Source organism: Phoca vitulina, unplaced genomic scaffold (genome assembly GCF_004348235.1).
Source record: "Phoca vitulina isolate PV1807 unplaced genomic scaffold, GSC_HSeal_1.0 scaffold58, whole genome shotgun sequence".
Taxonomy (NCBI): domain Eukaryota; kingdom Metazoa; phylum Chordata; class Mammalia; order Carnivora; family Phocidae; genus Phoca; species Phoca vitulina.
The window spans coordinates 1,503,323-1,518,474 of record NW_022589761.1 but is presented as its reverse complement, the minus strand read 5'-3'; the positions used below and the strand labels follow the sequence as shown (position 1 = coordinate 1,518,474).

The following is a 15,152-nucleotide window of genomic DNA, read 5'->3' as shown; positions in this document are numbered from 1 at the left end:
AGGGCACTGTGTCAAAATGCAGCCAGTTCTTCTGGGAAGGCTTAGAAAAAATGGTACATACTCGAATATCTGGAATATATTACTTGCCCTCACCAGACAGCCATCATTAAAGAGTAAACACACCAACAGGCACAGCACACACGTTCTCCCCGCCAAAGACAGGCCGGATCACCACCTCCTACGTCACAGAAGCATTGTCATGGGAAATGCCTGTCAGATGACCAGACCCTGGATGAGTCCCTCATTTGTCACACACTTAGAAAACCACTGTGTCTTCCTTGGGGTGGCAGCAGTTGCTAAAGGGGACATGGCTACCTTACAGCCTTAATCAACACATTTGCAGATGATGCGAATGCTTGCATCATCTTGTCTGTATTTCTTCTGCCTCCAAAATATGCTAGATGAGAATTTTAAATGGAACTAAATTCCCGTGCACCCCCCACCAGCAAACTTTAACAAAAGCTCTCCCGACATACTTCCAGAATGTGTGTGCAAAGGGTGACACAGCTGAAAAGAAATGGGGGGGGGCACTGAAACAAAACAAAACAAAAAACACAGAGAAAACAGATATTAAGTTGTCAAGTCAATGATCTCAGAAAAGAATTGCAGACAGAGTGTCTGGCGTTTTGCTTAAGAAATGGAGCATCTGAAGTCCGTGAGAGCTCTGGGCCCGCCTGCGGCTGGCTTCCGAGGGCTCCGAGCTCCAAGTCCAAGTCCGAAGTGGCGGGCAGGGCTCAGCGAGAGGAGTGGCTTCGCTGACCGGCCGAGGCGGCCCTCCACCATCAGAGGACGTTTCGGCTGTGCAGATTAAACCCTTTCGGGTCGGCATGTGGCTGCTTTGCTCCCTCCCCCACGTTCCCACACTACACTTTTCCACCTTTTGAACTCCTCTCGGGCAATCTAATGGAGCTGGGTTGCCACCCACCGGCACTGACCCTCTTGTTGGGGGGGGGGCGGGCGGGCGCATAACACGTTGGTGCATAAAGTTTCTCAGCTACTGCGAGAATCCTGCACCGAGGGTAATTAGCACATCCAGCCATGTTTCATCAGTGAAATGCTCTCCGCTCAGTACGGATTCAAGGCTGCTGAAATAGCCACTTGGCATCCACAGATTACAACCCCCAAACTGGGAGCCCTGGCCGAGGAAGCAAAATAATTAAAGCACTTTAGCTGTAATTTCAATAAGATGTCCCACCCCCTTCAATAGGCTTCACTGAAATGACAGCCTTTCTGTAATAATTTGGAAGGCTTTGCCTGACTTGACTTTAATAGATTTTAAAAGAGAATTCGATTTTTTTAAAGAACAAAAAAAAAAAAGAATGTGTGTGCCATTTTTTTCTCTATCCAGGAAGGAAGAAATGTTTTTAGATATTTTGAAAGGTAAAGTTAAATAATCAAGCTATTCAAAGAGATTAAATTTTATATACAATATGAACACGTTCTGGGATCTGTTTGCTTCTCTAAAGCTGATAGTTTAGCTGGTACAGTTTCCAAATATTTTCTTCCTCTTGAAAGCAAATTTACAAAAATGCATATGTTCTCCAAGTCGCAGGTCCCAGGGTACATTTTTAACTTCCACATGAAAGGCTAGTTGAATAGGCCCGGAAAGGATGATTTTGTCACTGTCCACGAGGAGTGCTGTATAGGGAGGCAGGAGCCCAGGCAAGGTGCACAGCACCATCTCCCAGGCTAATCCTGCTGGCTTCAAAGCCTCTCTTGGCCTTGCTGGAGCCTGGGAGCTGTAACAAGTGTCACACTCCCCAGTTTGCCCACGGGTCAAAGTGCTGAGGGATGCCCTTCACTGGGTTGTTAAAAGAACTCAAGACGATAAAGCAAAGTGCAGAACACAGGGCCTGGCAGGAGGCAAGGCCCGACCACCAGCAGCCCCAGCAGGTGCTAATGCTCTGGCCACCTCTGCCCACCTACACGGAGGTGCCCCAGACCCTCCCTCCTCAGGTGCCCAGAAACTACAGGCATAAATGTTTACTGAATTACAGAAAACCCCCGAGGGCCCGACAATCTAGCCCTTCCATGAGCCAAAATCCCATCCAAATCTATGGGAATTACGTGGGAACCTCAGATGTGCAAGGGAGAACATCATTATAATTAAGGCTGAATGGGCATTTCTGTGATTAATCTCGATTTGAGGGACTCTATGGGTTGGCTTTTACAACCTAAATAGAGCTACTTCATCCTGCGTTCAGAGTCCGTGTGCATGTGTAATTTGGTAACACAACAACAAAAAGCTAAAAAATCATGAAGGAGGCTGATGGTCCCCGATGGATGGAAAAGGTGGAGTGAAGCAATGGGGAGCTGGCAGACCAGCATCCGGGCTGAAGAATCAGCAGGGAGAGGAAGAAGCAAGAGCCAAGCCCACCTCGGTAATGAAAGACCCAGCTAAACACGGCTCAGGTAATCAAAGCTATAATGCATTGATAGAAAACTTGCAGGTTAATGTCAGCTCAAGCCTACGGTGATCATTTCTCCCATGTCAAAATGGCACTTAATTTTCTCATTGTAAAGCTACAGAGTAAGAATAGGTAGGTAGAGGAGGGGCAAAAAAAACCCCTACAAACTGGTTTTCCTTCCTGCACCTCTTAACGCCCTCGAAGCATCTTCAGGACGTTCCTGCCACCACCCACCTGGAGGCCCCTGCCCCTCAAAGAAAGAACAAGTTGCTTTGGCCAACCAGAACCTTCTCTACCTGCCCATGAAGCCTCCTAGCCTGGTGTCAGGCTCCAGATACCCTCCTTCTTGGGTCTGTGATGAAACCCCAGGGGTCTTGCCGTGAGTGTGCCTCCAGGAAGGGGAGATCCTCGGCCGCAGTGGAGGGTGAATTGTGCCCATTCTGGAGGCAGACTGGGTAGGCTCTATTCCTAGAGCCACTGCCCAGCCCACCACTCTCACTGCCTGAGGTTCCCTTCCTGAAACTTGGGACAAACACAGTACTCGCTCTCACAGAGAGGGTGTAAGGATTAAATGAGGAAAGTATTTAAAACCCATGCCTACCACATAGTAAGTGCTCAAAAACAAAAACAAAACAAAACAAACAAACAAACAAAAAAACCCACTATCCCACTATCCTCATCCTGCCAGCAGGATGCCCAGTCTCAACCCTGAAACCAAGAACTGTTACTTTCCACTTCTGGGTTTGCATATGGCAGGCAGGGGGCCCAGACCATAGTTCTCACCCACAGGGCCTTTTTCAGGGTATAGCTGATGTAAAAACGCAGTTGAGCCCCACACCTTCGCTCCAGATACCCTCCACCCATGATTCTTCCATTGGAAGCCCTCCCTCTTCTCAGGGCCCATAGGTCTGCCCCCTGTTTGGTGCAGGGCCCAATGTCCTGCTGCCGCAGGGCACTGGGATGTATCTATCTCCCACCAGCCTGTGTTCTCTCTGAGTGTGAAACCTCCCTGTGCTCCTGGGCATGGCCAGGACAAGGCCTGGCACGTGGAAGGCCTGGGAAAGGAGCCCCCAGGGGACACATGGAAATGTCTGGTGACATGTTTTATGGTCACAACGGGGAGGTGCTATTGGCATCTAAGTAGAGGTTGGAGGTGCTGCTGAGCATCCTACAATGCACAGGACAGACTCCCACAAGTGGGCAAGGCCCACACTGCCACTGAGGGGAAGCTCTGGTCTAAAAAAACAATGCTCAGATCAGTCTAGCAAATTCCACCAAAGGCCTCACCCTGAATCTTGTCTCTTCAGGCAGATAAGCCTGATCTGGCTCAGAAGCTATTGAAAAGCCAAGGATTCCATGTCTTTGCCGTTGCAAAACTCCACTATAAGAGAAAGACCAAAGATCTACAATGATTTTGAAAAGTGAAAGTTGGGTGAGGAGGAATCCTCAAGCAGCCAACAGAGCCAGCTAAGACCAGCCCTGATCTCCACACAATGAAGACCTATAGCAGAAAGTCAACGGAAGCCTGTGGATGGCATAAACTGGGCAGGAAGGCCCCCCTGCTACCCCCAGGTGCTGCAGAGACCCAAGCTGGGAGGCTTGCTGAGTAGCCCACCTTCCTGAGGTGGCTTCCATCCATGTCTGCCCTCATATGGGAAAAAAAAAAAAATGGGTAGGGTGAAGAATCTAAAGTGGCCTGCATTCCCCAGGATCCATACCCTGAGGACCTATGTTCCCCTACGCTGCACTCAGACGCTCACAAACTCACTAATCTGCCCTGAGTAGTACAGTGTGGGCAAGAAGGAAACCATCCCGGTGGAAGTGATTCCGGGCAGACAACACCCTGCCCAGCCCGTACACATACACACACACATACACACATGGAAGCACACGCACAAGTACACACGGGCGTGCACACACACGTACACACACCAGCATCACCACAACTAAGACCTCAGTGTGACTGCATGGATGATCCCCTAGCGTAGCTCGGCTGCTTAGCCCTCTAAGGGCACTCAGTGCTACCAAAGGTGGCCCAGACAGTCTAGACCTGAGTCTCCTTGACAAAAGACCTCTCTCCCAACAACTCCCAACCAGGTACCACTCAACCAGGTAAAAGACACAGTGAGCCCCACCAGCCAGGCAGAGCCTTCCACCCCCACCTTGCCCTGGGACTGCTTCTTTCCCTGTCCCCGCCCCCCCGAAGTCATGCCATGGCACGTCCTGGAGGGAGCATGCCAGTGTGCAGGGCAGGTGTGGTTTCACTAAGAAAGTCCCTGCTTATGAGTCCTTACTAGCAGACGGGAGTCTCCCCAATGCCAGTGAACTTGCGCCTTGCTTTTAGACCTCACAATCCGGCCTTCACAGCCTGAGAAGGCCACCTGACCACAAGTGTCCTTCCAGACCAAATCTAAGGCCTCCCTGGAGACAGCATAAAGCAGGGCTGAGCACTCACCTGCTCTAGGTTCTGGAGGAGATGTTCTGGGACTTCAGTCCTTAGCATGGACAAAAGCTGACCTGGACAAAGCTCACTTCTCTTGTTAAACTTGCAGTCAAGTCTCCCTTTAAATAATGCTGAGAACAAAATGCAAGCTGATATTTCAGCTTACTTAAAAGGCTTATTAAAAACCCTAAATCCAAAGATGTTAAAAAGCTATAATTGTCCTCATTCAAACTGGAAAAATAAATCTATTTTCTTTCTTCTTTTATGATCCTCTTCTAAAAAAAATAAATAAGTTCGTCTATATTCTCATGAGCATCACTGCTGTCTTTCTTTCCCTCCATTCAAGGCACTTTATAAACACCTGTGCCATTCAGAGCCAACTTTTGAGCAAAAGGCAACCACGTCTGGGGAAGGCTGTTTAACTCTGATTTCCTTATGCCAGAGATAAGCTTGTCTTGCTCAAAAAGTAAGATGGAGTTCAGAGTTCATTTGAATGGGCTTGTGGATTTTATAGGTCTGCGCTGATGGAGATTTCTTTGGTTACCTAAGGCAGAGGAGACAGCCTAATTACTCAGCTTTTTGGGGCTCAGTAGGCACTGATTGGACATCTCAGCACTGCCTTCAGGACCCAAAGGGTAACTGTGGTTAGTAGGGCTGCATATCCCGGCCACCTCCCTGTCCTCTCCCATTATAGGGGTTACCGGCCTCCGGCTCGGACCAGAGCAGCATGACTGTCGCTCCCTGCCTGCCCTAAGTCTTCCGTGAAGATAGCCCCAGCCAGCAGTTAACTTGCTGAGTTGCGAGGATCTCCACCCTGCTCAGAAGTTAAGCACTCCAGGCACAGAACAAGATGGGTTTGCAGAGCAGTGGTCCAAGAGAATGCAAATTTATCGAAAGCACTTTCTCCAGGTTTTCCATAATTAGCATTTATGTCTCCAGGAACTGTCTCCCCGAACCCAGTTTAGGGTGAAAGCATTTTAGAGACTTTCTCTGCAGATGACATATGAGGTACTAACCTTTTTTCATATGCCCAGATGTTAAGTTCATTTTCATCACATTTATGCAAATTTCATTTGAACAGTAAATCAAAAGAAATCTTAAATCATTGTACACTATTTAAAAATCCACACTAAATCCGGTTTACTTGCAGTGACATTAACATAAAGTCCCGGTTAAGGGACTAGAAGGTAGGAAGCAGATGTCGCAATCCCCTCTTCCAGGCAGTGGCCCCAGAGATACCTGGGGTCCTGGCCATCCATCAGATCCAATATCTCTGCCCAGTCACAACTGAATTCAAGTTTTGCCAGATTAGAGGTGTTCCAGAAATGAAAGCCTTCTAAAAGTTTTCCAAACTATAGGACAACAGGGGTCTCTAGGTCCAGGGGCCCGTCATCCATGTCAGTGTCTGGACTGAGAACAGGACCAAGTTCAAAGGCAGGGGCCCAGTGGTGAGACTTCTGGCAGCTCGCTCCCTCCTCAGTGGGGGGAAAAGTTAATTCCTAGGGCTCTGCAGGCCTGCATTTGTCAAGGCGCTGGACGTCAGTGCTATCATTACCAAGCAAATCAGCCAGGCGGTTAATGGTGGAATCAGGAGACATTTGCACTCTGCTATCAGAATGACATCATAACTAAAGCAGCCTTCAGCCAGAAGCCCTAGGCTCTCCAGAAGCAGAGGCCAGAGGGCTGCCGGGGGCGCCCCCCTGTGACTCCCCAGGCCGGAAGCTGAGTCCCTACCCCTTCTAGGCAGGGTGGTGGGCCCAGCCCCCAGCAAGTTCCTAGGCAAACAGGAACTAGGGTTACAGTTTTCTCCCAAGCTATTCGACTTTCCCCCAGGTTCGGAACACTGTAAATAATACTAATACTATATTATATATTTTTATAAAATTTAAAATACTATAAAAGCGCTTTCCCCGCCAGGCAAGGGTTGGTATTTTATTAATGCAGCTACATTTTGGCTATAGCATTTATGGCATTTCTAACAGAACTGTCAATCTCTCGGTGACCCTGTCTAGCCTTTAAGCTCTGCACTCTCTCCTTTGAGCAACAGAAATAAATGATGCTGGGGAAATGGGGGGGCAAGCTAAGGGAGAAGCCCTTCCTGCTCTTGTTTTGGCTGCTTTTCTTTTTAAAGCACAGCCGATCACTCACACACACACACACACACACAGCCGGAGACACAAACCTTAGAATAATGGGGGAGGCATTTGGCGACGAGCTGCATCCGCGGCGCGGCGCGACGAGCAGCCGGCCCCGCTCGCTCTCGCTCGCTCGCTCGCAGCTCTGCCCTCCACGGCGGCGGGGACCGACTACTCGCCCGGGACCCGAGATGCCCAACTCCACCGCGCCCCAAAGGTCGCCTCCCGAGTCTCGCTACAGGTACTTGCGTGGTCCAAACACCTCACCTGGCCCGAGAAGTCGGGAGACAGAGAAGAAAAAGTTCTGCGAGCTGCCAGCCGGGAGCCCTGGAGCCCGCGGCCACAGTCCGCCCGCCAGCCAGCAGCCCGCAGCCGAGGCCCGCCGGCAAGCGCGCGGCTCCGGGCACCTCGCTGGCCGGCTTTGCGCGCTAACCTCGGGGCGCGCCGAGGCCACGGCAGGGCACTTACTTGGCACTCGCTTTGGAGCGTGCAGGTCGTCGCGGTGTTCACTTGGGTTTTCAAACAAGTTTCAGGGAGGAAGAAGGAGGCAAAAAAAAAAAAAAAAAAAAAAAGATCCAATTATGCAAATGGGCTCCGGACTGGGAGGCGCGCGCTGGATCTGACGCGGCTACTGTACGAGTTCTCGGAGCAGCCCCGGGCCGGGCAGATTTATGCGGGCGCGTCACGGCTACGCCAGGTCCCGCCGCCGGAGCATCTCGAAGTTAATTAAAGCGGTAATGTCCACTTTCCCGGCGACCCTCCGTGCGCGGGTTTACTGTTTCACCGTCCAGCCCGACCCGGGCGAGGGCGGGGGCGCTTTCCCCCACGCCTCTCGTCCTTCCCTCTTCTTGCTCACCCTCTTTTTCCTCTTTCTCTCCCCCCCCCCCTTTTTTCCTCTCTTTCGTCTCTTTAAGTCGCCTGCCTTCCACTCAGTGAACAATGAACAAAGATGTGAGTGATGGGAAAAGATCGCCCCCTCCCAACCCCAGCAGTGAGCAAAGCCGGTCTTAAAGTAAAAACCCAGTTGCTAATATCAAACTGGGAAAGAAAACAGTGCGTTCCCAGTCTGCCCCCCCCATACCCACACACGCACGCACGCACGCTCACCCCACCCCAAGTTCACCTAAGCCCTGGCTGGGGGCGGGGGCGCCAAGGCCAGGGCTCCAGGGGCTGCCCGACTCGCCCGAGACACCCGGGACGCCGGAGACGGGGGTGGTGGGGGGTGGCGAGCACTCAGTCCAAGCTCGCTTCCCGCGCCCCTCCCCGCCTGCCCGTTCCCCCCAGACACACACCCCGCCCCGACCCCCTCCCCGCGTCTACACCGGCCAGCCGGGCCCGGCGGCCCGCTCGGGCTGCCCGGCGGCCGGATGCGCTCAGCAAACGCGGCCCCTGTCGGATTTCTGCTAAACTGCACGGCGGCGGCGGCGGCTGCCGAGGGAAGGCGCAGGAGGAGCGGGAGGCCGGCACCGCGCGCGCACTCACCCCGCCCGGCCCACTGCCCCTGGCCGGTGCCCGGCCGGCCGCCCGCTCCCACCCACGCGCGCACCGGCGCCCCCACCCGCGCCCCCGCACGCACCCGGCGCCGGGCCCCGCAGGCCAGGACGCCGCGCAGCCGCCGTATTTTCTGCTAAAGTGAAAACGAAGGCGGCTGACAAATCACGTCTCCTGTGAGGCACTCGTTAGACATAACAATATCCGGCAAACAAAACCCAGCCGCGGCTGCGACCGGCGCGCGGGGCTGGGACCCCGCCCTGCCCCTCCTCGGCCCCCTGCCCCTCGCCACTGCCCCGCCGTCCCTACCCAACCCCCAAATGATCGGGGGGGGGGGGGGGGCGGGCTGTGTCCACGTTCGCCAAGAGGCGGACAGTAGGAACGCTCACAATACAGAAGTGAAGGGGGGGGACAACTTTCCACCTGTCCCCAAAGAAAGCCCTGCTGGAGTTTCCTCGGAAGAGTTAAGAGGAGAGGGGGTGGGGACAGATCTCTCTCTGCCCCGCATCCCCTTTTCTTTTTTTCTAACTTGTCGGCGCCTGCGTTTCCACCTTCCGCTTCACGTACATCCATCTATATAGAGATATCTATATTTTAAATTATTTGCAAAACTGCAACAGATGGGCGCGTCGAGATCTGGACACTTTCCTACTCATCATCAAAGAAAAGCTCCCCCCCCCCCCCTTTTTCTTTTTGCCTAAAATACATCCCGGTCCCGCCTACGACTGTTTTCCTCAATCCTTGATCTTCAAAAAATAATGTCTTGAAGCAAACAGAAAGGTTTATCAGCAAATATCATTCTCCCCCCAGTCATACATCTGGGCTAGTGGATCTGTTCCCCCAAACTGCACTCTTCCCAGACGCCCCCAACCCTCCATTTCCTCCGCCTTCCAGAGCCCCCATGCCCGCACCCCCTCACCCCCTCACTCCGATTGGCCTCGTTTCTCCAGCCCAGGGCTGGCCGGCTCAGTTCCCTCCATAAACCTGTTACTTATTTCTTTCTTTATTTGTATCTTTGGCCCCCGGCTTGGCCCCAGGGCCTGGGCTGGGCGGGGGCAGGTGCTGCGGAAGCCGCCTGCGCTTGCAGGCGTCACGGCCTTTCCTGGGGTCGCGGGTTCGGACCCTGGCACCCCGGCCCTGCGGAGCCCCCGGCCTCGGCCTCGCCCGGCTCCCAGGCCACAGGAGGCCAATGAAAACACAAAATGGCAGGTCTCAAAGGCCCTTGGCGCCCGCAAGTTGGACACACTGTAAGCATCAGCTAACTTTGATTAAAAAAAAAAAAAAAGATTACAAATTAGCCTCTCTCCCCCAGGCGGCGGGGCCAGAATCCCGCAGCGAGCCGCGAGAGGAGAAAGGGAGCGAGGGGCGCCCGAGTCTCAGGCAGAGGAGAAAATGGGGAAAGTCACTTGAGCAGAAGTTTCCGCGGCCCCAGCCTCCCCGTCTCCAGACGACTCCCCCCACCCCCCAGACCCTTTTGAAAGTTTCCCGGGGCCTGAGAGCGGCGCGCGGGCCGCGCGCGGGTGGGGGGCGCGGGCTGGGCCCGGAGCTGGGCGCGGGGTCCGGCTCGCGCCCCCGGCTCTCGGCCCCGCGACTCCTTTTCAAAGTAACGGTCCCGGGACCGCGGGCGGGGGAGGCGGTGGCCCAGGCGCGGGTCCCGCTCGCCGCCGAAGTTCTCTAGCGCCATTCGATGCCCGGCCGCCGCCGCTTTCTCGGTTTCTTCCTCTTTTTTCCCCCCGCTGACAGCTTCTCTCGCCAACGTCACAGCCACGGATATTTAATTAGACCGTATTTTTTAATCGCGATGGGGCGAGAAGGAACCCGGCGGCAGGCCTCGCCGAGATGGGGAGGGGGAGGGGACGGGGGGCCACGCCAAGAGTCCAAACTCACTTTGCCACCTCCCGGACGCCGGCCCCCCCCCACCCCCCCCCCCCCCCCCCGCCCCCACCCCCACCGCGCCGCGCCCCGCGATCCCCCCCACCTTTGTTTTCCTTACCTTAAACATTGAAACGCGGGCGTCGGGAGCAAACTCGGGCACGTAAACGGAGCGTTGTAAAAGATTGTGTTCAATGAATAATGAAACATGTCCACATGATTGACTTGATCATTTTCCGGGGCTGAGGGGGGACGGGCGCCCTGCTCGCGCGCCTCGCTCGCCCACTCGGCAGAGCCCTGTGAACTGTTCCCAGCCCAGCCGGGGCAGGGCGGGCTCGATTTTCATCTGCCTCTTTTCAGAATCGCCCCGTTCATTGATACTCATCACCCAGCCCCAGCAGACATCCCCATCCCCGGCTCGGCCTCCCCCTATCTGGTAGGTGAAATGCATTGTACCATTAAAAACGCTCTCCATTGTCGCCCTGGCATAATTCACAGCAACTAGATAGGTCTTGCGGCATTTAGCTTTGATGAGCCAGAGACTGAACCCTTGATATAATAATCTACAAAGAATGGTGTGTGATCGTCCATTTTTTCTCTCTGTCTAGCAACTAAGAAACCATTTAACACAGCGCAGCTTGCTTCTGACCTTGAGCTCATGTAAACACACTTATTAAAATCTATCTATTCTCCAAGAGCTACATTCTGATTGTCAGACTCGTTACTGAGACATATATCAGCCCCTTCGCTTGTCACTACTTTGCATTCCTGCCTTTGACTAAAGAATTTTTTATCCAGCCGAGAGGGAGAGAGAGATTGCCACAGAGGGAGAGGAGAGAGAGACGGAAAGGGGGAGAGGAAAAAGCTTAATTCTTACCTGCTCCTGAAACTATTTAAAGTCTGTTTCTTTTCTGGGGAAAAAAAAAAAAAAAACTCCCGGGTGAATCTCGGTGGACAGCGGGACGCGGAGAATCAGTCACAGCCCGGGCGTTTAAGGGAGTCATCAGCGATCAAATGACGTTGATCCGCGCTGTAACCTTGTGGCGTATTTAATGTAAATAAGGCAGTTATGTTGCCAATCGCCGCGATACAAACACGAAGAGGTCCTCAGCCTCGCCTCCCGCGCCTGCCATTAGAGGCGACTTTATTTACAGACACTATTTAGGAGATCATGATAATTCTAAAACAATACTAGTGCCAAATGATTATGAAAATATGATTTTAATTAATCACGTAGTAGGCAAGGAAATTAGCATACGGTAATTAAACTTCGAGAAAAACGTCACGCAGGTTCTCTGCCTTATGGGTCCAGAATAATCATCACGCGGTGGGCTCCAGGACTTAATTATCAAACAAAATAACTTTTTTAAGGCAACTTTGCAAATGCTGGTCCTCAAGGCAAACGCTTTGGTAAATAATGTAAGGCGAGGTAACAAGGTAGAGATGTGAGTGATGCAGGAGGTTGGGTTTCTGTGAAGCAAGGAAGAGGGGGAAAGAAGGGGGAAAAAGCTGAATAATGCAATTATGGATTCTCTGTCCTAGAGTTGACAAAAGCTGGTGCCTCAAAAGCCTCTTTGTTATGGGATTATATAATGATCCTGGTGTCATTATGGGAAAAAAAGATTCAGTAATAATAATAAAAGAAGTATCCAGATACACCAATGAGGAGCTTGTTTTAAAGAAAAGACTCGCATGTGACATTGGGGCATGTTAACAGCAGAAAGACAGGATCCAAAAGAGTTGACAAATAATGGAGGAGAGAGGGAGGGAGGGAGGAGGGAGGGGGAGAGAGAGAGAGGGAAAGAGAGGGAGACAGAGGGAGAGAGAAAGGCCTGTGTTGTGCATGATTAAGAAGCGTTGGAGACAGATTGATTATTCAAAACGCCAAGCCACAGGGACACTTAAAACATTGATTCAGGTAAGACTTGTTCTAGCCTGCCTGATCTGAGTTCCCCTAAGATGGACTGGTGGGTTTTAAACCAGGGCACCACAATACATAAAAAGCAAAGATAAAGAAAAAGCAGGACACAGCCTCCCCAGCCCCCACCGCATCCTGTGGAAGGAGGCACTCAGTGGCAAGAGTGGGGTTGGGTGCGGGAAAACTTCAGGCCAGGGGAGCAGCCAGGCAGCGGCGGGACTAGAGGCTCAGGTACAGGCGGGACCCCGCTGGCCCTGGCACCTGGCCTTGGCACCTCGCTGCCTCTGATCCCGCTCCCGAGGGGAGACGTAGGTGGGCCCCCGGCCTGGTCACCGCTGCCTGCACCCTCGGGCTCTGTCCTGAAACGCCAGGGCTTTCTCGATCTTAATCTATCATCTATCTGTCTGTCTCTCTCTGCCCAGGATTTTGGGGAGGGAGGAAAGAGTGTTTCCCCCAACCAGCTAGTTCTATGAGATTCTTAAAGTCCCCTCAAATCTTTGCAGTGTTGTTAAAAAAAACATCCCCTGCCTACCCCAAAAAGTTTAGGAATTCAGTTCGCATTTTCCAATCTGATGTGTCTGAAATTCTCTTTGAACAAATTCCAAAATACAAGGTTGTTTTTTTTTTTTTACTTGTATAGAAATTAGCATCGCAATCACATCAATGATATCACTATCTCTATGGGAATGATAGCCAGAGCAGTGGGGTGTTCTTTATTTCAATTCTTCGTGGATCAACTGATTATACTCTGTCGTCTTTTGAACCTGTTATTGTAAGTCAAGTGATTCTTTATAAGTGACAGCTCGGACAAAGAGGCGAGCAGGGCCGAGCAGGTCGAAAGGAAGTGGCCATATGGACTTGGAGAAAAGGCACTTTCTCCCCAAGAGAATGGGGGTGGTAGTTGCCTTTTAACCCTCGAGCCGCCGGCCCCGCATGGGCCGTGGGAGGTAGGGAGCCGGGCCGCGGGTCCTGGCACGGTCCTCGGGCCCACCGCAGTGCCCACTGGGGTTGGGCCCGAGTGGTGGCCTCCTGGCCCGGGGCGCGTCTTCCAGGCCCGAGGTGCCCGCGGCCTTCCAAGGCCGTTCATCTCAGGAGGGCCGCGCTCCACGCGACCTGGGGCACCTCGGCTGGTGCGCACGGCCGCTCAGAGGCCGCAGAGATTTTGTGCGGCTCAGCTGGCCTGAGCCAACCCGGCAACGACCGCCCACCACCTGGAGGCCGCGCCCCACGGCCTGAGCCCCGCGGAGGATTCCGGCGGGGGGTTCGCCGGCGCCCCCTGTCGGCGCCCGTGCGCTCTGCGTTCCCCGAGGACTCGCGCTGGCTGCCTTGGGGCGATGCAGGGCGACCTCCCTGGGCAGCAGAGCTCCTTGGGAGTGGGAGTCAAGGTGAGAGGCAAGGGGCGCTGGCCAATGACCAGAGGCTTGGAGTCTTGCAGAGACCGACACTTGACGCTTACCTGCGTCCCACTAAAGCACAGGAGTTCCCCCATAGTGTTTAGTGGCCACTTCCACAGCCCATGGCTCTTAGATCCTTTACCCCTTCTCCAGAATTTCTGGGCCTCTCCACCCTTATCCTCTAGCTCTGTGTTGCCCGGAAGGTCTCTCCTCGCTGACTTCCTCCCCTCCTTCTCAGACTCTGGAGTACTTCTCAGTGCCACCGACCTGCCTGGCCACGGCTGGACCCCTGTGGCTGGAGTGTAAGCAGAGACTCCCAGGGCCCCACCCTGCATCCAGGAGCCCTGCACTCACCAGTGCTCACAGCCCTCTGGCTGGACAGCCACTCCTGCCACCCACCAGGGTACTCTGTCCCGGGCTTTCCACTCTGCAGTGTCTTCTTCAAGATGACACCAGCTTTCTGACTTCTTGAAACTGATGGAAGTCATTGGGAGCCTGGGCTGCCAAGTTAGTTGGATGGTGGTCAAGGGTAAAAACCGAGTTCTTTGGTGACTCCTGTACCAGCTCAGAAGCAAGGGCCTTACTTAGAAGCTGCACTGCGTTGGGATAGATCAGCACCTTGTTGTAAGTGCTTGGCTTCTGTGCATGCCTCCTTTGAAAGTAATACTTCTCACACCAAATAGATTGGTTCTGACCTCTGTCTTTGGATTATCAAAAGTGACTGATTCATAAAACGTTATCCAGCTACTGCTTTAGAATTGTGCTTCCTGGGGCAACAGTACTCATTTTGGTTTTGTTTCTACATTGCTCTGCTTTTCCCCCACGCTATTCTCTTCCTTGTGACTTTTCTCTTGGTATCAACAGGTTAAGAACTAGCCATTGACATGGCCATTGCCTGTGACCAAAAGAGTGATGCACAGGGGAAAGCATCCAGCAGGGCTGCTTGGGCTCTGGAGTGGAGGGGTAGACCAGACCCAAGTCCTCCCACCCCAGACCTCAGTTTCCACACCATATAAAGATACCCTCCTATTATCTGTAAAGCCTTATGATCACAGAGAGTCAGTGGCTCTAGAAGAATGGTAGTAGCCTCCTTCAGGTCCACCTTCTTCAAGCAGAAGGAAGATGCTAAGAGATCTGTAGAGGCCCACGTATTCAGTGGGAAGCTGGTCTGGACACTTCCATGGCCCCAACTGGATTCTCATGGAGAGTCCCTGCTCCCCAGTTGCAGGTGGCCCAGAAGGTCATCACCACTGACCAGGTGCTTTCCTTTCCTCCTGGGGAAAGCCTGCCTGGGGTTCAACCATGAGGTTTCCTTCCCCTCCCTAAACGGTTTTCTCTGCTGCTGAGGTCAGGCATCTCTCTCCATGGAGGCAAAGGAGCAGCCTTTTCAGCTGTGGACACCTCAGGGTGAATGAGCCTTCAAAGACTCCCCAGAGAGCAGGGTTCAGAGGTGTGCCATGAGAGGTGGGAGAGGTGATTCCCGAATAAGGA

The 15,152-nt window shown here is 53.1% G+C and overlaps 1 protein-coding gene across 8 annotated transcripts in view; it reads right to left on the bottom strand.

Annotated features, from left to right (window-relative positions):
- Window positions 1–11,799, bottom strand: part of ZNF536 (zinc finger protein 536) — a 422,991-nt gene extending 411,192 nt beyond the window's left edge. For 2 of the 8 annotated variants that reach the window (XM_032390475.1, XM_032390478.1), the window contains exon 1: window positions 11,227–11,799. The gene's annotated coding sequence lies outside the window, so the exon portion shown is untranslated. The other 6 variants (XM_032390476.1, XM_032390477.1, XM_032390474.1 and 3 more) reach the window with 3 other exon arrangements.
- Between the last annotated feature and the right edge of the window lie 3,353 nt (window positions 11,800–15,152).